Source organism: Ictidomys tridecemlineatus, chromosome 4, assembly GCF_052094955.1.
Source record: "Ictidomys tridecemlineatus isolate mIctTri1 chromosome 4, mIctTri1.hap1, whole genome shotgun sequence".
Classification (NCBI taxonomy): domain Eukaryota; kingdom Metazoa; phylum Chordata; class Mammalia; order Rodentia; family Sciuridae; genus Ictidomys; species Ictidomys tridecemlineatus.
In genome coordinates, this window is record NC_135480.1 from 108502058 (window position 1) to 108524709 (window position 22652).

Consider the following 22652-nt stretch of genomic DNA (forward strand, 5'->3'; position numbering starts at 1 on the left):
TCGGAATGATGCCTGGCATTTTTGCCAGAAGGAGTGGTTGAGAGGTGATGCCAGCGAGCCATTAAGATGATGATAATTAAGTTAAGCTGTGTATAATTGCTGTGACTGGATGATGCTGGATTGAAATAGGCTGTGTATTCAGTTGTATATTAGACCCCTGCTGTCTGGCATTAGGGCGGCTCCTGCTGCCTCAGGTGCCTGCTACTTTTGAGGTCTGGAGAGTTCCTGTTGAGTTCCGTTGAGTTCCGGTTGAGCTCTTGCAGGGATTCCTGGAGAGTTCACGTTGGTTGGTGAAGTTCCGGTGGAGAGTTCCAGTTGGTGTGGTGTTCCTGGAAGGGCCGCGTGGGTGGCAGGAATAAAGGAGTTCCTGTTTGAACCTAAAAGTGCCTCTTGGTGGCTGGGTTATTTTGTGCCCAGCCAGACTGCGGCATGGAAGTCCAAAATCAAGGTGCCAGCAAGATTAGTTTCTGATGAAGTCTTTCTAACTTGTAGTTGGCTGACTTCTTCCTGGGGCCTTACGTGACCTCTTTTCTGTGAATGCAAGGAGGAGAGAGAGAGGGAGAGGGGGGGAGAGAGAGAGAGAGAGAGAGAGAGAGAGAGAGAGAGAGAGGGAAAACAAACATGAGAACATACTCTCTGGTGTCTCTTCCAGTGGATACCAGTCCTACTGGATCTGGACCCTACCCTTATGACCTCATTTCACTTTACCTCCATAAAGGTTCTATCTCCAAATGCTGTTACACTAGGGGTTAAGGTTTCAATGAATGAATGGTACAGAGTTACAATTCTTTCCATGGGAACCCATTAGATGATAAGTTCCATGAGGGCAGGGCCTTGTCCACTGCCCCCATCCCACATCCCCACCCTTTTCTCCTCTTCCATCTATAACTGTTATTGATTATAGTAGAGCAGGGAAGCAAATACCAAAATATATCAATCAATCACCAAGGTGGCAAAGAGACTTTCTTTTATAACAACCACTGCACCTTCTTCTATTTTCATGCCTACCCCAGTACTCACTCCTCACCCTCATTCCATCTCTTGGCAATTTTTTCATCATTTATTTTTTATTTTTTTTGGGGGGGGCGGGTAACAGCGATTGAACTTGGGCACTTGACCACTGAGCCACATCTCCAGCCCTATTTTATATTTTATTTAGAGACAGGGTCTCACTGAGTTGCTTAGTGCTTCGTCATTGCTGAGGCTGGCTTTGAACTCATGATCCTCCTGTCTAAGTCTCTGGGATTACTGGCGTGTGCCACCGTGCCTGGCTCTTTTGTCATTTCTACAGTACCTGCTCATAGCAAGAGTTCAATAAATATTTGTTCAATGAATGAAGAAATGAATGAATAAACGAGTCAATTACTTGTGATAATATAGGTTTTAGAAACAGGTATTAAATGTGATCTAGTTTAATTTGCTCACTTTATGGAAGAGGAAACTGAGGTAGGAGGATCTTTGCTGGCTGGTGGCAAAATGAGGGTCAGAAGTTAAAGTCTTCATCCTCTCTGCTGCCGAGTCTAGTGCTCTTTTCACTTGGAACAAAGTTGTCAGAAGCCGGGACAGTGGTGTATGCCTATAATCCCAGTGGCTCAGGATGCTGAGGCAGGAGGATAGTGAGTTCAAAGCTAGCCTCAGCAACTTAGTGAGACCCTGTCTTAAAGTGTAAAAAAAAAAAAAAAAAAAAAGGGGCTGGGGATGTGGCTCAGTACATAAGTGCCCCTGGGTTCAATCCCTGGTTCAAAAAACAATTAGCTGTATAAAACTCATGGTTCTTTTAAAATAATGCCCAGAGTTTCCTTGCAAAGAAAATATCTTTAGCCTTTCACTGGCCAAAAAAAAAAAAAATCTTCCTTGTTTGTCTCTTGCTGCACTGGAAGTTTTTCTCTTGTCCTAGTAATCTGTTCAGGCACCTGAAATCCTTTTGCTTCTTCCTGTATCTGGGTAGGGGCCACAGGGCTGGTCTGGGCTCAGGCAGGGACTTCTGCCCAGGTTTTGATTCCAAGCTGACAACCCAGGTGTGTGGCTCTTTGGAGTTCTGCTTCCCTGCTAATGGGTTTTGTTAACTGTTTGTCATTTGCTTATGCAAATCTACCTCTTCCCGCATTAAAAGGAACCCAATTATAAAGTGAAATTTCACAATTAAACCACTTAGTGAAGGACATTAAGCGACCAGAAGGAATTGATTTGTAAAAATTTCAGCGATAATTACCAAATGTTTCTGAAATGTGACTAAGTCCTAGGTTTTTCTTTAAACAAACACACATACTTGCACATTTTCATATATATACTGCACAGACACAAGCACATATTTTCACACACCTGGTTTCCATCTTCTCACTGTGAGACTTGTTCTTGTGCCTTCTCTGGGTCTAAATTTTCCCCAAATAGAGGAAATTCCACCAGCCATCAGATCATGTCTGCAAAGTTCTTGGAAACTGTCCAAAAGAAATGGCCACTGGGCTGAGGAAGCTGGGGTAGGCAGGAAAATAGAAGAAGGTGTAATGGTTTTAATAAAGTCTCTTTGCCACCTTGGTGATTGATTGATATATTTTGGCATTTGCTTCCCTGCTCTGCTGTAATCGATAGCAGTTATAGACCCAGGAGCAGGAAAGGGTGGGGATGTGGGATGGGGGCAGTATTGATTGGTCTTTACAGGAAAGAGCCTTGCCTGGGGATTGCAGTGCTGTGGTGACTAGAAGAAGGACCTTGCTGTTCCTTGGAAAGGTTAACTTTTGTCATGCCCCTCCCCCATTCTACCAGGCACCAAGTCAGAAACTTGGAGATAGATGAGGACAGACAGGCATCTGCCTGGAAAATTGGACTTTCTGGTGTTTGATGGAGCCAAAGTCATACTCATCTTTCTCATTGTACCCACAATTAGAGGGTAAAATCCATAGTCTCCTCGGTTGCTGTGGGGACAGGGTAGGGAGGGTCTTTGAGTATAAAAGAGTTGATGATATACTTATGGGTTCCAGACTATATCTATGCTCAGAATAAACCCAACTCATTTGGCAGCATGTAGTTGCTCAGCAGGTATAATGTAGAGGTGATTTTAGCATAGACTCTGGAGCCAGCTTGCTTGGATTCACAGCCCAGCCCTGCCACTGAATGTGTGACCTTTGGCACATTAATTAGTCTTCCTGTACTTCAATTCCCCCATCAGTAAAATGGATATGACAGCAGTACCCATATCTTGGGGTTACTGTGGTAGTTAGTTGACCTACGTAAAGAACATGGATGGCTCTGGAATATGAGAAATTCTTTGTATATGTTGCTATTATGCTCTGATACAGATGGACACCTGGGCTGGCATTCATGATTTATGGGTAGAAACTTAAAGGTACAAGTTTCTGTGATCAAACAGGGTTATCTCAGCCTTGGCCTTCTGGTGATGAGAACCCAGGGCTCGGGATCCAGCATCTGCTAAATAATTCTTTTATATATCAGCTCACTAGCCACAAGATTCCTCAACCCTTTTTAGATTAATTTTTTTTTTCTCTGAAAGCTTTCAAAAATAAACACCAGGTACAGGGGGATGGGCATTGGAATGATAGCCTTCAGTGCCCACAAAGTGAGACCAGGGACCAGGATAGGTATTCATTCATTAAACAAATTCCTACTAAGTTCAAGACAGTTTCAGTTGATGTGCTGATTTCCATTTGTGACCTTGAACTTAATATGGATCAGTGAAATGTATAAGCACCCCTCTGTAACATCATGACAAGTAGCTTTTATGTAACTTTGGATTCCCCATATCTAGAATAATGTGCTCAAAACTAATATTGCTTTGCTTAAAAGTGCATTTGCCACTTGACATTTTTTGTTGAAAATATACTCATTTTTTAAAATATAGTTGCATTGTCATTTGTTGACATGAGTGAATTTTTAGTTTCCAGAGATTTATGTGGCACATGAAGTGACTTGGGAGTTTATTTTCTTCTAAATCGTAGATCTGAGTGCTGGGACAAATAAAAGCTGAGAGGTTGGCACAGGTGCTAAGGATCCTGGCCTACAGAGTCATGTGACAGTCAGTCTCCTGAGAGGTTAGAGCTGGAAGGGACCCTAGAGATTGTCTAGTTCATGGTCCTCATTTTAGAAATTAATTGTTATTTTAGTTGTAATACAAACTTATGGGGTACAGCTTGATAATTCAATGCATGTATACAGTGTATAATGATAGAATCAGCATAATAAATGTTTCCATCTCCTTAAACATTTTTTAAATTTTTGATTAACACATAATAATTGTACATATTTATGAGATACAGTGTGATATTTCAGTATATGTATACAATATGTACTGATCAAATCAGGGTAATTAACATTTCCATTTTCATTAACATTTCCTTACTGTGGCTTTGTGTTTGGGGACTTTGAGCTCCTCTCTTCTAGCTATTTATAAAATATATAATAGGTTATTGTGAACTACAGCCCCCTGTGTGGATCCAACACAGGACTGGATTCTTTCTACCTGTGTTTTGGTACCCAAAGTTTTGCTGATTCCAGAGAGGTGGAATGGCTTCAGAAGTTGAACTGGACCCAGGTGTCTTGATTTTGAGCCCAGTGCCATTCCATGTGCTGAAGTCCTTGTGGCTCTGCAGCAGGCCCCTTCCCCCTCTCAGATCTCCTGTTCTCAGGTTTGTGTCTCAGGCTGTTACTATCGGACAATTCAGTTGATTCAATAGAGATGCACTGAGAACGTATTCAGTGCCAGGCATTGTGTTAGGTCCAGGATAAAAAAAATAAGATGTGGACCACTAGGCAGACTGCATGGCATTAGCGTGCCCAACTATGAGCAGCCTCTCCTGTGAAAGGATTCTGCTTAACTGTGCTGTCACTTCACTTGGTTCACTTTGGTGGGTGAAATTTGAGCAGAAGTGATATGTGTCACTTCTGAGCAGAGGCTTTCAAGGACGTTTTGTGGTCCCTCCTATGCTTTTCTTTTCTGTCTCCCCAAGAGAGGGGCATGGCCAGAGCAGGGCCGGGCTTCTAGCCAGGTTCCACAATGAAGAGAAGATATGCAGAGGCTCCGGAACCAAAGGTGATGCTTAATGAGACCAGTGCTCTGTCTCTGTGGCCAGCCACCAAGAGTTGATGGTTGTTCATCCTGCAGCATAAGCTGCATGAGCCCATAGCTACAGAGAATCACTGATTAGTTGGAGACATGGCTTATTTGCAACTGAAACGTGGAGTGGCGGATGCTTTGCTAGTCATAGACACAGAGGAGTCAGGGGTAGGCCAAAAGAGGGAAAATAACTCTCTGTAAAGGAGGCATCTGAGAAGGCTTTCTGGAAGAGGTATGGCTTAGAAGTGTTTAAAGGTCAAAGAGAATTTTACCACGTGAGGGGGATTGGGAGGTTTGTTTATTGAGGCATCCTAATCAAAGACGCCCACATGCACAGATATGAAATATCATGGTATGTTTGAAAATTCCTTGTAATGTCCACACTGTGGGTCAGGATCAGGTTTCTTTTTTTCTTTTTTTAAAATATTTTATTTATTTGTTTAGTTAGTTTTAGGTGGACACAATATGTTTATTTTATTTTTATGTGGTGTTGAGGATCGAACCCAGTGCCTCACGCATGCCAGGCGAGCTGGCTACCGCTTGAGCCACATCCCCAGCCCAGGATCAGGTTTCTTAAACTTTGAGTACTATTCGCCATCAGCCACTGGGTCAGATGGGGGTGGGGGTGGGGGTGGGGGTGGGGTGGGGGGAGTCGGGGGTCTCAGTGAATATTCAAATAAAAGTGCATCACTTTGTTTTAGAGCCTTGGCCGCCAGTCATCTCTGATTTTATACATTAAAGAGCTCTCAGCTGAACATTGTGAGCCATATATGCTTTAAAATAAAAGAACTTAATTTTTATTTAAATTAAAGAATACAGGGCTGGGGATGTGGCTCAGGCGGCAGTGCGCTCGCCTGGCATGCTTGCGGCCCGGTTCGATCCTCAGCACCACATACCAACAAAGATGTTGTGTCCAACGAGAACCAAAAAAATAAATATTAAAAAATTCTCTCTCTCTCTCTCTCTCTCTCTCTCTCTCTCTCTCTCTCTCTCTCTCTCTCTCTCTCTCACTCTCTCTTTAAAAAAAAAAAAAAGAATACATATACATTGCTTTGCCTCATCCCTCCCTACACCTAAATCCAATTCCCTAAGGGAGTCACCATTAACTCTTATAGCTCTTTTCTCTCTTGCATATATAACTATGTTTCTAAAAATATGCTTGTATTGCTACTTTTTTTTTTTTTTCTTTTTTGGTATGGGGAATGAACTCGGGGCATTCGACCACTGAACCACATGCCCAGCCCTATTTTGTATTTTATTTAGAGATAGGGTCTCATTGAGTTGCTTAGCACCTCACCATTGCTGAGGCTCACTTTTTGAACTCAAAATCCTCCTGACTCGGCCTCCTGAGCTGCTGGGATTACAGGCTTGCACCACAGTGCTTGGCCTTGAATTGCTACTTAATATGCCAGTTTTAGAAAATTTCTGCCATGGTATATGAGAACTCAGCATTCTTACATTATTCTTCTTCAATTCCATCCCTGCCTTCCCCTCTTATCTCTTTAATGTATTTTTTTTTCTGTTCAGTTCATATTTGATGTTTATATGCTAATGACTAAAATAGTATTTACTACTGAATCAAGTAGTACATTGTGACCATGTATCTTTTTACTGGGGTTGCTTTCTTTTTCCTGGAGTTAATAGTTGCCTCTTTTTTTTTTTTCTTAACTGATCTGGTCTCCAGATTTACTTATAGTTTTGTTTTGTTTTTTGCAAATGTGGGAAACTCGAAAAAAAAAGTGAATTTGTTTTTTGCTATATACCTACCAAACTATTTTCCATACATTTGAGCTTATCTTTTTCTCCTATAATTACCCCTCCTATTATCCCTATTATCCATGTTTTCTGTTTACTTTCATCTGGATTGACTGCTTTATAAGAATGCTGTACAACTGTCATCCAGAAGCTTCTATTTACTATTTTTTTTTTTTTTTGACACTGGAGATAGAACCCAGGGTGTGTTAGCACAGAGCTACATCTCTAGTCCTTTTATGTTTTAATTTGCAACAGGGTCTGGCTAAGTTGCTTAAGGGCCTTGCTAAATTGCTGAAGCTGGCTTTGTATCTGTGATTCTGCTCTCTCAGCCCATGAGTTGCTGGGATTATAGGCCTGTACCACTGCATATGGAAGCTTACTATCATTTTGAGTGTTTCTTTTATTGCCTTCCTGTGTTGGATCCCCTATTTTCAAAATTTCCCACATTCCCTGTTGGACAATCATCTAATTTTACAAAACTCATTCTTTCAATAACTTTCCAAGAAAGGGTGCTAATGAGGTAATTTTCTTGTGTTATTGAATATTTGCTACTGTACTACTTTTTTAAAGAATTTCTTTTTAGTTGTTGATGGACACAATACCATTATTTTATTTTTTTCATTTATATGTGGTGTTGAGAATCAAATCCAGTGCCTCACACATGCTAGGCAAGCACTCTACCACTGATCCACAAGCCCAGCCCCACTACTGTACTACTTTGATATGTGACTTATAATTTATTTGAGAATAGAAGTATAAATTAAAAGCATTTCATTTCTGATTGAGAAGGCATTTATCTTTTTTAAAATAAGTTTGCCATGTGTTTTTTTTTAAAGAGAGTGAGAGAGAGAGAATTTTTAATATTTATTTTTTAGTTATTGGCAGACACAACATCTTTGTTTGTATGTAGTGCTGAGGATGGAACCTGGGCCGCACGCATGCCAGGCGAGCGTGCTACCGCTTGAGCCATATCCCCAGCCCCAAGGCATTTATCTTTTAACATCTGATGTTACTTTTTTAAAAGCTTGATGTTGTTTTTATACTTTCTAATTTTTACCTGTGTTTTTCTCTTTGGAAGGTTTTAGAAACTTTTTCTTATCCCTTGTATTCTAAAATGTCATAATAATGCTGGTGATATGTATCTTATTCTTTGTGTTGGACTAGTCAGGAGACTGTGTTTCCTTTATTTCTCTCCTATTATCCATCTCTTTTTCTTTTGATTTCACTCTTTGGAAGATTTCCTCAACTTTATTTTCTAAACTTTATATTGAATTTTGGAAACAAAATTAGTTATTAATTCAGAGGCTTTTTGTTTATTATTTAGTATTTGATGCTGAGGATTGAATCCAGGCCTTACACATGCTAGGCAAGCACTCTACCATAAGCTACACCCCCAGACCCCCAGAGGCTTTTTAAATTAAAAAATTTTCCAATTATAATCTCTTCTTGTTTTATGAATACAATCTTTCTTTTTGTATCTTTTTGATGAAAAGTATTTTTTAAGTGTTAATGCTCTTTATGAACATTTCTTTTGCTCTTTGTAAAATCTCTATTCCCCCTAGATCTTCCCTTTTCCTGTTTACTTCAGTCTTCCTTTTCCATATTTGAGGCTTACTACACATACACTGAATGATCCTTGGCTATTTGTTCATATTTAAGAAAGGAACAAAAGTTGATTTGGGAAATTTTGATATGTGATTGGGCTAGTTTGTTGACTGGTGGACATATGTCAATCAAGTGGCAAGCCACCCTTTCCCTTGGGGATAGCTGCAGTTGTCTCTGGACCTGTTGGTTCTTCCAATGTACTGGCTAGGGTTGGTGGTATTGGGGTGGTTGCTAGCAAGACCAGAGGAAAGACCGAAGGGCTGACAGTTTAGCATTCAGATCTCTACCTAACTCTCTTTACTTTCCATCCTACTTGTTTTTTTTTTTTTTTTTAATTTTTAACTTTTATTTTTTAGTTTTCGGCAGACACAGCATCTTTGTTTGTATGTGGTGCTGAGGATCGAACCTGGGCCGCACGCATGCTAGGCGAGCGCGCTACCTCTTGAGCCACATCCCCAGCCCCCCATCCTACTTGTTTTTTTGTTGTTGTTGTTGGTACTGGGTATTGAACTCGGGGATACTCAACCACTAAGCCACATCCCCAGCCCTATTTTGTATTTTATTTAGAGACAGGGTCTCACTGAGTTGTTTAGCACCTCACCGCTGAGTCTGGCTTTGAACTTGTAATCCTCCTGTCTCAGCCTCCCAAGCTGCTAGGTTTATAGGCCTGTGCCACCACATCCATCCCTATTTGGTATTCTTAAGTATAATATTGCTGTTAATCAATTTCCCCATGGGGAAAACTCTTGTTTCCTGGAGGGATGTGATGGGGAGAGCAGAGGAGACTGGCTGCCTGGTTGTGGGGTGAGAGGAGACTTCTTCTATAAACAGATTTTCCACCAATGTTCCCTTGTCCAGCCTGGAACATGACTCCAAGGCCACAATGCTTGGTGCCTTCAAAGACCACCCCACTCAGGGTTCTGCAGAGTGGATGAGCCCCTGCACAGGCTTTTGGCTTGTGACTTCTCCCTGCTGAGCCAGTTACCACTCTTCCCTCTTCATTCTTTCAGAAAAACCATTATGAAACTCTCTAGTCCACTGTTTTTTCCTTTGCCGTTCTTTTTTTTTCACTGATTAATACCTTTGCAGTTTGTGAAGATTGGGCTGTGGATTCGTAGGGTGACAGCCACACATCAGAGAAGAAGGTGGGCAGGTGGCTGGCTTGTGTCATTCTGGGTCTCACAGCACTCAAAGCACTCCTCTGTTTCTCTTGTAGGCTCTTCTTCCTTTTGTAGGCTCTTCTTTTTCATGTTTTCCTTTAAATACTGGTGTTCCTCAGTCTCCTGCCCCATCAGACTCTTGCTGTCCCTTTAGCATAAGATGGAGAATAGAGAGGCTGTTTGGCTTCTGCTCTCTGAGTGCAGGTCCTGGTTTTGGCTCCTGCAGTGGAGAGGAGGGCACAGAGCAGGCAGGACAGGCAGAGCTGGCCTGTACCAACTGCACGGGACTCTGGGCCTCACCTCTACTGGCTCCATTTCGGTGCTTGTGGGGCATTTGGTTTCCCTGAGCCCAAGAGGGAGGGGTTTCCTTTTGTCCAGTTTTACCAACATTATGGGAGGACACAGAGGTAGAGAACACCTCCCTCTTCCTTGGCCAGTTCTATTCATTTCTTCCAAAATTAGACACTGCTTTAGGTATTGGCATTATACTTGTGGGCAAAGCAGGCTGGATCCCACCCCTGTGGAAGTTATCAAGTCCCAGGAAAGATCACCTTCCATTCCATCAGTGCTGCAGGCCCCATGCAGCATTGCTGTCTGTGTGGTTCTTAACCAAGGCCTGAGTTTGTTTTTTTAGGACTGAGATGGGAGGAATGGGGGGTAGATTTCAAATAAACCCGGGATTTGAGAAGGTGGTCCTTGTGCCCCACACTGTTGGACACATGTCATTTCCACCTAGATGGACTTCCCATTTCTTGTCATTTGGGCAAATTTGTTCTTTGAAACAGATCCTTCATCCTTTCTTATGCAAGGTCTTCCTTGATCCTCCATCCCCAGTATTAATGCCATACTTTCCTGTGCCCCTTCTCCTCCACTTTTGTCTTAGTCAGCTTTTTTTTTTTTTTTTTTTTTTTTTTTTTGCTGCTGTGACTAAAGGATCTGACAAAACAACAGTAGTGGAGGAAAACTTTATTTGAGAGCTCACAGTTTCAGAAGTCTTAGTCCAGAGAAGGCCAGCTCCATTCCTCAGGGCTCGAGGTGACGCAGAGCATCATGGCAGGAGAGTGAAGCAGAGGGAAGCAGCTCACATCAGGAAGCAGAGAGACAGAGTCCAGCTCCAGATACAAAATATATACCCCATAGCCACACCGCCAATCAACCAGTTCCTCTAGCCGCACCTCATGTGCCTCCAGTTACCACTCAGTTAATCTAATCAGGGAATAATTCACTGACTTGATTAAGACTCTCACAATCCAGTCATTTCTCCTCTGAAACTTCCTGCATTGTCTCACACATGAGCTTTTAGAGGACACTTCATATCTATACCATAACTACTTTGTATTATCAACATCTTCTAAGTTAGTTGTAGCTCTGGTGAGTGAGCCTCTGAGCAGTGTGTGGGAGACAAACATGAACTTTGGAGTCACATGGACTTCAGTCCAGCTCAAGTCCCATGGGTTGAGTCTCAGATCTCTCAGTCTCTAGCTTTGGCTCATTAACCTCTGTGAGCCTTAGTCTTCTCATCTATAAAATAAGGATAATCAAATCTACCACTAACCATTACGGTGGAGATAAAATGACTGTCAATTGTCAAATGGCAGTGCATAATTGGTACTCAAATATTTGTTCCTTTTCCTTTCTCCCTTGAAGGAGTTCCCATCTAGGGAGGGGAGAAAAGTAAGGAAACTAATCGATGAAAGAATTTGTTGTAGCTACTTATGTTGATATAGGAACATGTGAGAAGGAGAAGGAATCACATGCCACTGAGTCTGCCTCCTTGTCTGTCTCAGTAGACTAAGAGTACTTCCAGAGCAGGGCCACATGATCATGCAGCTCTGTGCCCCCAGCACCTAGCACCATGCTTGGCACACAGTAGCTGCTCAATAAATGCCTACATAAATCAAGTGGGAATAACTCTTGCTTTTTCCAGTCATAGCTGCATAGCTAAAACTTACCCAGCATTGCCCACGGCCCCCTTTCCCTTTTCTTGCCCCCAGATGTTTCTACCTCAGAGAAGGTAAAATTATGATTTATCAGTCATGTGGAGTAAGAATCTTCCTTCCTCACTAGAGAGTATTTCCAAACACTATCACAGTTTGGAACATGAGCATCCCCACCCCTCTTGTATTGTAGCAATGAGTCTCCAGAGATGAGGAGTGACTCAGACAGGCTCATGCACTGTCCTGCAAGAAAGATGAGTCTCTGAGCATCCAGACCTGTAGACCTTCACTGGCTTATCCATCCTGTTCAAGTGAGTCTGTCTCCCAAGAACCAAACATTTTCTCTCCCTGGCCCTGACTTGAAATGAAACAACTTGGCCCATAGACAGTTTTATGGTCCCTTGCCTTCCATTCCTCTTGTCGAGTCACTGTGCGGGTGAGAGCCCAGCCCCGGTGCTGATTTATACAGCTCTCCTAGGCCCCTGTTGGATTTGGAGTCTGGAACAGTAAGACAGGGCTATCCATCAGCCCTCGGCTCAGATCTCCCCAGGCTCATTGGGAAGGAAGGAGGGTGGGTGGTAGAGAGGATGGCCTCAAGGGTCCTGAATTTGTCACATTGATCAAACTCACAGGGCAGGGGTAAGATGTAGGGGGAGGCTTTTTATCCCACCCTGAACCTACTCTGTGATAGAGGGATGGAGTGAGCCTTGGACAGGGACATGTGAGTAGGGTAGGCACATGTGAGTAGGGTAGGACAAGAAGGGATTTAGAACTCAGAAGGTGACCCTGACTCAGGGTGCCACCCTTCACCCTGCTCCAACTCAGAATGCAGCTGTCTAACCCTGTTGGGTGATTGCTAACTTACCCATCCCATTGAGCATCACGGTACCCTAGCATCCAGTATAGTGCCTGACACATAGCAGGCATTTGACAAAGATAGATGTTTGTTTGTTGACCAAGACTTCTTTTCCCTACCTGGGCTCAGGGTTAAGACCATTCAGAGAAGTCCTTATACATTTAGTCACCCTGCATCTGCACAGCATGATTGCATGTCTGTGTGACTGTGATTGTGTTTGTGTGACTCTGTGACCATGTGTCTGACTTTTAGATTGTGTATCTGTATGACTGTGTAGCCATGTGAATGCATATTCATATATCCATGTGACCATGTTACTGTGATCCTGTGTTTGTGTGTCTCTGTGATTATGCATATGTGTATGACATCTTTTTTTTTTTTTTTTTTGTGCCAGGGATTGAACTCAGGGGCACTCAGCCACTGAGCCACATCCCCAGCCCTATTTATTTTGTATCTTATTTAGTAACAGGGTCTCACTGAGTTGCTAAGCATTTCGCTTTTGCCGAGACTAGCTTTGAACTTGCAATCCTCCTGCCTCAGCCTCCCAAGCCACTGGGATTACAGGTGTATGCCACCACACCCAGAGACATGGTTTTTATGTGACCATGTATCATTGAGACTGTGTGTGGCTGTGAGACTGTGCACATGTCTGTGTGACTATGTGTATGTGTGACCATCTGCCAGTGTGACTGTGTCTATGTGTGTCCACATTGCCTGGGTGTGACAAGTGTGTGCCATGTGTGTTTGCAACTGCACAGGTGTCCATAGGAGTCCACATAATAAGTGAGAACTTTCTGAGAGGCAGGTTTCTCTACTGAGTGACTCAAGGGAAACCATGACTTTGTCTTCTGTGAACATCTAATTATCTAAGCCTGGGGCTGGAAGAGGATGCCACCCTGTCAGAAACAAAGGGAACAGGGAACCTCTAGACATCTTTGCTTTCTGACCATTGCTCAACAGAGGCAGGAAAGGAACTATTATGTGGTTATTGTATGTAAAAACTTGAAATTGCATTCCTTCTAGGGATCCCCACCCTTTGGACTTGGGGACTGTGACCCAAAAAAACAAACTGTGGTGGGGATGGGGTCTTTGTACCACTACCTATACAGAAGGGACCTCAGTGAACCGAATGCCACTCTGGCAGAGTGGCCTGGGAAGAGAGTTATGGTTGTCAGGAAATTAGAGGCTTTGTTCAAAGCCAGGAAAAGAAAATCAAAGCCCAAATCTAGGAGCTGAAGGAAAGAGAATTCCAGAGTGACAGCGCAGTTGCGGCTTTGTTGTGTCCTTTTGTTTTAGAGCTGCCGAAGCAATAACATGTAATGACCTGAGCGTCCCATCTTTCTGCTGCCAGCTGCCTCCAGTGCCTGGGAAGTTGGCTGACCTGAGGAGAAGCCAAGGGTGGCTAATGAGTCATTAAGAGTCTTTATCAAATTAGGATTATAATCCATCTCAACATGCAGAGGAAAATGTTTCAAATTATCTACCTTCTTAATTGCAACTCAAAGATTTGGCAGGAAATTATCATGAGAGATAATGTCTGGAAATTGATGGATTGTGCTGGTGTGTGTCTAAGCTTCTCTAACCATAATCTCTAGAGGATTCATCCACACATCCATGTGTGTATGCTTACACTGACACACACACACACACACACACACACACACACACACACACATACACTCCTGCTATGAATACTAGTCCAGGATAGTACCCAAACAGACAAGACACACACACATATGCATGCATGCATGCACACACACAATCATAGCTGTGCACAGTAGGTCAAGCCATTAGCATTCATTAGCCAATTCAAATAGGCTGAGATTGTTACCAAATGCTGAGACCAGGAAAAAGAAGGAAATATATAAAAGAAACACTTAGTCCTAGCCTTTATGAAGTTCAAGAGCTGTTTGGGGAGCTAATGCATACATATTTGAAATTTTTGAACATGTATAAGGCAGCGTACAAGTGCATCCTGCTGTAGTGAAAATGTGAATGCATAAACTCAGAAGGATACAGGATATGGGTGTCCTGAATTAGAAGTTTCTAGAGGGGACAAGTTTCCATTTGGGTGTGAACATTGCCACTGTGCATGGTGATAGTAGCCAAAGGGGATGAAGCAGAAAAAGGCATATGGAGTCTGTCAAGAAGTCTGTGCAACCAACCATAACAAGATATGTCTGCAAAATCTTCAGGCTGGGCAGGGCTGAAAGGCAAACCTCTGAGTTGGACTGAGAATCCAAGCTGTCTTTTCCTTGCCTGTTAAATCAGCAGAGACTTGAAGTTCACTCCTCTCTTGCCCTTCTGACTGGACCTTGATTTCCCTGCTGTAAAGTGAGAGTGGAATCTGAAGACAGAGTTTGGCCTTTCCACATTTCTCTTGGTCCCTGAAAACCTGTAAGATCTCTGTGAGTTCAGGGATTGTGATTTAGTCATCTTTATAGCCTCAAGGCCTACCACATGCCTGGCCAGTCTCTCTGCTTTATGGGAACCAATGAACTGGTAAGTTTCTTAGAGGCCATCAGGGTATGCATGTTGAATGAGTGAATCAGCGGATGAGTGAGTGGATGAGAGGACAGGAAGAGGGATAAAGAGGCAATAGAGTAGTGATTTGGAGTGTGGCTTTTGGAGGTCACCTGCTTGAGTTCACTCCTGGTGACAAGCGCCTCCACTTACCTAAATCTCACATAGATGCAATGAGCATGTACAGTAGTAGCCTCTTAGCTCTGTCTGGCACCCAGAAATAATCAACGACTATTAACTATTATTGCTATTGCTGCTTTGTTTTGTTTTTCTTTGCTAAGCAAACTACACCCCCCATGTTGCATTAGCTGGGGTTCCTGGCTGCCTCATATGGCCACCCTTCATTACCTTCACTTATACTGTGATAAGACAGGACTCACTCTGGTGGGAAGTGCAGCCTTCACCTATTCGTGGGGTTGTTGGGTTCCTCAGGCCCTGCAGTGTGGGCTGCCAGGATGAAGTTGAGAGCCAGCTGTGTGAAATCCTCAGCTCAGGAGGGCTTAGAGGTTGAATGCAGCATCAAAGGCAACAAATATGGACAGAATTCACCCCTGGGGATGGGGGTGGTGGTGGTGGTGGGTGGGAGATGGTCCAATGGATAAGCAGAAGGATGCAGAGTGATTCTGTGAGAGGTGGTGACCATATGGTGGTAAGAGGGAGAGGGTGGGCCCCAGGGATGGATGGTGGTAGCAGGGTGACAATGGTGATGATGAGGATGAGGATGATGGGGGACAAGGCCCTCCAGTACAGTTTGGAGAAGACTTTTGGAGAGAAAGAAGTTTTGACACTCCACTGGGCAGGAGCAGGGAGTGAGTTATTCGGATCTCTGCAGTACAAGGGAGGCACTGATGTTCTGCTGATCTCCCCTTGCTCACCAGACGTATATGGGGCTGGAGGTAGCAGAAGGATTGAAGAGCCAATGAGCAGAATGATACATGATAGATGTTGAAGGTTTCAGCATCCAAACATAGCCGGTGTAGGGACAAAAAAATGAAGCCCAGAAGGGGGCATCAATAAAAATAGAGTGTAAGTCACATGTAATTTTAAACTTCTAGGAGCCACATTTACAATACAAAAGAAACAGATGAAATATTTTAGTAATCTATTTATATTTTATTCAATGTATCTAAAACATTATAATTTTGATATCTAAAACATAAAATAATTTTGTCTCTTTTTTTCAATGCTGAGGATTAAACCCAGGGCCTTGTCATATTAGGCAAGCACTCTACCACTGAGTTACTTTCCAAGCTCTTTTATAAAAATTTTATTTTTGCTCAGTTGCCCAGGCTGGACTTGAACTTGTGATTCTCTTGTCTCAGCTTCCTAAGTAGTTAGGAGCTGGGATTATAGGCCATGAGTCATAATACCTGGCTCCTAAAATAATTCCTTATGAGGCATTTTGAAATATTTTTTGCATACTAAATCTTCTAAACCCATTCTGTATTTTACACTGACAACCCATGACTGAACCAGTCATGTTTTAGTGCTTAGTACAGTGGCTTCTTTATTAGTCAGCACAGATCTATATATTCTTTCTCATATTTTTGTGACCAAACCCTTGAAATCCCATTTTCCAGAAATGGCTCTTTTTTTGAAAAACATGGCATTTTCTCTTCTTTTCCTAAATACATTTGAGTCATTTTCTCCCCCAATCTCTCTTAATTCTTTCAAATTGGCAAAGTTACTTCCCACCTCTTGTGAAGACCTGGAAGGAATTTGGAACTCTAAACTTTCCTCCCCTTGCCTCCTGCCCCCCTCCCCAGAGTATTTCACCTGGAGCTGAGGTTGAGCAGCTCCCACCTGAGAATCTGATTGTGCATGTGTGTGTGGGCGCGCACGCGCATATGCACATGCATGCATGCATGTAGTTGGAGTAGGGAGGTGCCTAGAAGTGAGACCTGGGGAGAAGGCAGTGTGAAAAGAATCTTCCCAAAGTGCATTATCACTGTAAGAAAGATTTTTTTTAAGCTTTGGGGATTATATTGCGCCTATATTATAGAAGCTGGTTCAAGATATGACCCAATTAATTGCCTATTCTGTACCCAGAGGACAAGTTCCATCCCCCTGCTTCAGAGGTAGTAAGAGATAGGAGTGGAGTGGGAGAGCAAACAGGCTTTCCCTGGATTGAAGGGAAGGAAGGAAGAAAGGAAGGAACAAAGGAAAGTTCAGAGATGGATAAGGAGCCTAGACATCCTGGTTTCCAGCTCAGCAGAATTCTGCAGCTCTATCTTTCGAAAGATTTATAATATCAGAGTTTTTGCACTGCACAGGTTTGTTCTCTGTCCTCCTCCCTTTCTCCAGGGACTCAACACTTATGCTTTTCATCAAGGACTGAATCTTCCTCCCCTGGCCCCAAGTCCCCCAGCACCATAGTTCCACCTGGGTCCATGATCAAGAAGGAGGCTGTAGGTAGAAAGTGAGCAACCCCTTTTCTCTTTTCTGTGTTCCCACTATCTGTGTTACAGCCTTCAGGGCCTGTCATAGCATTCTCAGTAAACAACATTTCCCTTCCTCAGGCCAATTAAATAAGCACTATAATAAAGGCACAGGCAAAGTGCTGTGGCAGCCCTGGGTAAAGGGCTATTAAACCTAATGGCTGCCACTTATTGAAGAGCATCCCATGTGCCAGGGACTGTGCTAAGCTCTTTACATTCATGATTTTATTGAATCCCCATGGTCTCATGAGTGGGATTCTATTATCATCTTCATTTTACAAATGCAGAAACAGAGTATCAGTAACTTTCCAGATCACTATTTTGTGATATGGTGAAGATCTGAGCCAGGACCTGGTGCCTCTATAAGATAGTGAGGAACACAAGGTCACTTTGAAAAGAGGTGGTATTTCCGTCAAGTCTTAAAAGCAGATGGAATTTTGGGAGGAGTGGAATCTCAAGGTTGGAGAAACAACTTGAGCCAGTGAAAGCCTGTTTGCTCTCCCACCCCACTCCTACCTCTGACTACCTCTGAAGCAGGGGGATGGAACTTGTCCTCTGGGTGCAGAATAGGCAGTTAATTGGGTCGTGTCTTGAACCAGCTTCTATAATATAATCCCCAAAACTTTAAAAAAATATTTCTTACAGGGGTGTGCGCTGGGGCTGGAATGGACAAGCCCAAACTCTATACTATAGCAGCTTCTAAAATACAGATTCCTAGGTCTTTCTCTAGACCAGCTTTCTCTAGGAGTGGGACTTGAAACCCTGACTTGTAATGAAGTTCCCCAGGGGCCTTTCATGCAGGAAGTCCTTGCACTGCAAACCACTGGAAAGAATGCAGATTAGCATTCTAATGCTAGATTAGAAGAATGACTTTGAAGGACAGGCTAAGGAATGTAGCATTCAAGGCCATTCTTTTTATCATAAGATCCAATAAACCATTTTCTTTTTCTTTTTTTCCTTTTTTTGGTACTGGGGATTGAACCCAGGGATGCTTTACCACTAAGCTACATACTCATCACTTTTTATTTTTCATTTTGAGACAAGGTCTTTTTAAATTCCTAGGACTGGCCTCAAACTTGTGATCTTTGTCTCCCTAGTTGCTGGGATTATAGATTTGTGCACTACAGTGCTCAGCTTAACCCAATAAACTTTTTGAAAAGTACATTTTTATTTTTTATTGACATACAGTGGTTGTATGTATTTATTAGGCTATAGTGTGACACTTCAATGTATATGTACAATATGTAACAATCAGTTCAGGGTTATTGTCAAATCTATCACCTTAGATATGTATCACTTTTTTTGTATCACTTTTTTTTTGTGTTGGCATATTAAAAATCTTCCCTACTATATATTTTGAAATATTCAATTAATTGTTGCCAATCAAAGTTTTCCTCCTGTGCTATAAAGAATATTAGAAGCCATTTCTCCTATCCAACTGCACCCTTGTGCCAATTAACCATCCTCTCTCCATTTTTCCCTCTCCCACACTCTTCCCAGCTTCTGGTAACCACTATTCTATTCAATATTTCTTTGACAGCAACTTTTTAGCTTCTACATATAGGTAAGATCATGCAGTATTTATCTTTCTGATAAATACTGACTTATTTCACTTAACATAATGTCTTCCAGTTCATCCATGTTGCTGCAAATGACAACATCTCATTCTTTTTTTTGTAATTGAATAAAATTCCATTGTGTACATATTCTATATTTTCTTAATCCATTGACTCATTGATAAACCCAATAAACTTTTAGTCTAAATCTTGTAGGTAATGAGGATTTAGAGAGGAAAGCAAGCTATGATCCCACCTTTATTTTAGGTGAGAAAGATGGTAGAGAGTTCTTTAGACCAGGTAGGAAATCATTAAAATATTCCAAGCCACTGGTGAGAAATCCCTCAATTAGGACTGGGGCAAAGATGGAGAAATAAGTTTTATTCAGTTCAATCCAACAAGCATTTCTTTAATATGTTTTCTAGACTGGGTGCTGTGTTAGGCTTTAGGGACCCTAAGATGAAATGAGATATTGTCTCCATCCTCCAGGACCTCACAATATATCAAGTCATTAAAAATAATTAAGTTGAGAATGAAGGGAATTAGTAGTTGGATGTGTTAGAGACTTAATTGTGTACCCCCAAATTTATATGTTGAAGACCTGGCCTTCTATATGACTGTCTGGAGATAGGGCCTTTAGGGAGGTAATTAAGGTTAAATGAAGTCATAAGACTGAGACTGTAATCCAGTAGGACCAAGTCCTTGGAAGAAGAGGAAGAAACAACAGAACCCCCTCTCTCTGCTTGTGTGCACAGAAGAAAGACCATGGGAGGGCACAGAAAGAAGGTGCCCTCTGCAAGCCAGGAAGAGACTCAATGCTGCTGACACCTTGATCAGTCTCCAGAACTTTGAGAAAATAAATGTTTAAGCCACCCAGGCTGGGAGCTTTTCTTATGCAGCCCAAGCAGACTAGTACATGCAGGTCTTAAATTTGTATTCATAGGGTGACACAAGCAGGATTCAGATGGCTCATTGTGCATATCTGGAGCTCAGAGGAGACAATCTGGGCTGGTAGGACTTCTTATCCTAACAACAAAGCACAGGTGGAGTGAGAAGAGAGCCCAGAACCAAGCAGAGGAACTCTAACATGTAGACGTGATGACTAGGATTTATAAGATCTCCTGTTTGGTTACAATGGTTTATACTGATGAGTTATGACATGCATGTGTCTATTCATTCTAAAAGGATGATGGAGGAGAAATTGTACAGTATCTGGACCAAATTCTACACACTTAAGTTCCACTCTCTCCTTTCTCTACTTACTGATAGAGCCAAGATTTAGATGCAGAACCATGGAATTTGACAACTCATTTGATCATTAATTCCTAACTAGTTATATTGTACCTGCATTGTTGTTATTCAGTGTTTAAACATGGGCACTTTGTCTCCCTCCAGTAGAATGAAAGCAGCTTGATGATAAGAGCAGTAATTTGGGGCCTCTTTGCCCCTCCTTTTTACCCTTAGCACCAGCACACAGCTGAGCTACCAGAGGGGGCAGTGCAAATATCTGCTCTGAATGATTATAAAAAGGATTGCTACATTTTAGATAATAATTTTTAAAGCTTTTGCAAACTGCAAAGCAAGCTACATTGGCTTAAAATTACAATATGCATTTTAAAGCACCAAAAGGGTTTTAGTGACAATCACAGATTTGAAAAGACTTCCACAAATTAATAGCTCGTGGCCATGGATCTGCCATCTCAAGAAAGAGCTGGGCATTGAACTGGATTCCAGAAAATGAGGGGTGTGATAAGTGTGAATCAGTGATGCATAGCTGTTGCCTGTAGTACTATTTATGGCTCACTGACACCTCTCTGATGGGGTTAAGTATTTACATTCAGCCTGATTTTCCCTCTGACTCTTCAGGCTCAGCAACTCACTAGGAGCCCTGGGAAAGAAAGAAAAGCCTCCTTCCAAGGGTACTGGGTAGGGCCAAATGGATCTCCCCTCCCCCAATATCTGAAGCAGGCTTCCCTCTGGGATTTTATGACAGCCTGACCCCCAGCAAATCTGGCTGCTACTGTACTACATAAAAAGGGCAAGTGCATTCATTATTATTATATCATTATACAATGTATAATATATAATAGCGATTATGCTGTCAGCAGCCAGAGTCTCTGACCACACATCAGAGGCTGAGGTGACATAAATCCACCTAGTGAAGTCTTTGGAAAATCTACACGAAGGTGAGAAGATTCAACTCTCTCCATAACAAGGCTACTGATGAAGAGTTTCTTCCTCTGAACTTCAGAGGGTGAATTTGGAGATACTGAGAAGATCTGGACAAATAGTATCATATTTGGGATATGATGCAAAGTCTCAGTTGCCTTGTCTAAGCCATGGAATCTAATAACTCTCATCTTTACCCATGCCTGAGTCAGAGGAGGGGTAACCAAGAGGCTTAAAATTGACTAAGGGGCAGCCTTCAACTTCTTGGGGTAGATTATTTACTGAAGACCTGGCCTGCCTGGCTGGGGTTTCATTTTTTATTGTCCTTCCTGACATTAGGGTCTTTGTCTAGGCTTTATTCAGGACTCCTACCTTGTCTGGGGTCAGAGGATCAGTTACTGCCTGGCTGAAATGGCTCCTCTGCAGAGGGAGAGGGGTTCTTTTGTCCCTTGATTGTAGAGAGGGCCTTGTGCTAAATTATGGGAGTAAGTGAGCCTGCTTCAGTAGGTGTCTGCATGCCTGTACCTGGTCCTTAGTGAGACTATCAACTTGGTTGAAGGAACGGAGGCACATGATGACTACACATGCTTGCTTTGGTCTTCTTCTGTAGAATGCTTTTAGGTGAGGAATCCATTTTTTCCCAGAAGCAGATGAATCCACCCCAGCAAGCCCAAGATGAAAGAGCCCCACTGGTCTCCCCTTTTACATTACTGCACTCCAACACCCAAAACTCACTGAGTTTACCAAGGACTTTTTAGAATGAAAAATAACCGGGGCTCCAACAGGCTTGCAGACAAAGCCTCTACTCTCTTTTATATCTCCCCTGCTCCACCCCATTACATTGTCTCCCCCTTGGTGAATCCATCGCCCCAGGAAGCCCATAGAAGAAAAAGCTCTTGAGACTAGGAATAACTAACCAGAGTGTCAACTGAGCACCTTTTCTGGGGCCAGGGTAATGAGAATTATTCAAATGCAATCATAAAAATGAGGCCAGCCAGGCAGGAATGGGTGGGGGGAGTGGGTGATGGAGGAAAGGATTTCTTGCCACTTTCAAGTTTCATATTTTCTGGGGAGTTCTATTGAGGTCCACAGAAAATTTCAACTCATCTCAGGTCCCCTCAGCACCGGATGTCCTGGAATTCTGCCCTGGGTTCTCTAAAAGGACTTGACATGGGTGGGTGCGCCCTAAATCCCCGAGGATCCGCTACCCTCCCCATCAGAGGCAACCTCAGGGTTTAAGGCTCCTTTCCCTGCGCGGTTCTGCCTCCCAGCCACCAGGAGCGGGCCCGCGCCTGACGTTTAAGCAGAGCTTCCAGTAGAGGGAGACACTCCAGCGGCTCCTCGACTTGCAGGCGGCCGGGCCCGGGAGTGGGTGGGGGTGATAGGGGGGGTGGGGAGAAAGGGGGAGTGGGGAGAGGGGAGGTGTGCGAAGGGGGGGGGTTCGGGGGGCGGGTCCCTGTGCCGCTGACGTCCCGAGCAGTGCTGGGAAGTATAGGCTGTGTTGTCACGCCGGTGTCAGTCTGATGAAGATTGGCATCAGGTAAGCTGTCATTCATTTCCATGTCAGAGACGCTTTTGCAGGCGG

The 22652-nt window shown here is 43.0% G+C and overlaps 1 protein-coding gene across 6 annotated transcripts in view; it reads left to right on the top strand.

Annotated features, from left to right (window-relative positions):
* The first annotated feature begins 22517 nt into the window (after positions 1 to 22517).
* The window catches only part of Pknox2 (PBX/knotted 1 homeobox 2), a 267002-nt gene continuing 266867 nt past the window's right edge, over positions 22518 to 22652 (top strand). For 4 of the 6 annotated variants that reach the window (XM_078047273.1, XM_078047280.1, XM_078047276.1 and 1 more), the window contains exon 1: positions 22518 to 22607. The gene's annotated coding sequence lies outside the window, so the exon portion shown is untranslated. The remainder of the gene's footprint in view (positions 22608 to 22652) is intronic. The other 2 variants (XM_078047275.1, XM_078047279.1) reach the window with 2 other exon arrangements.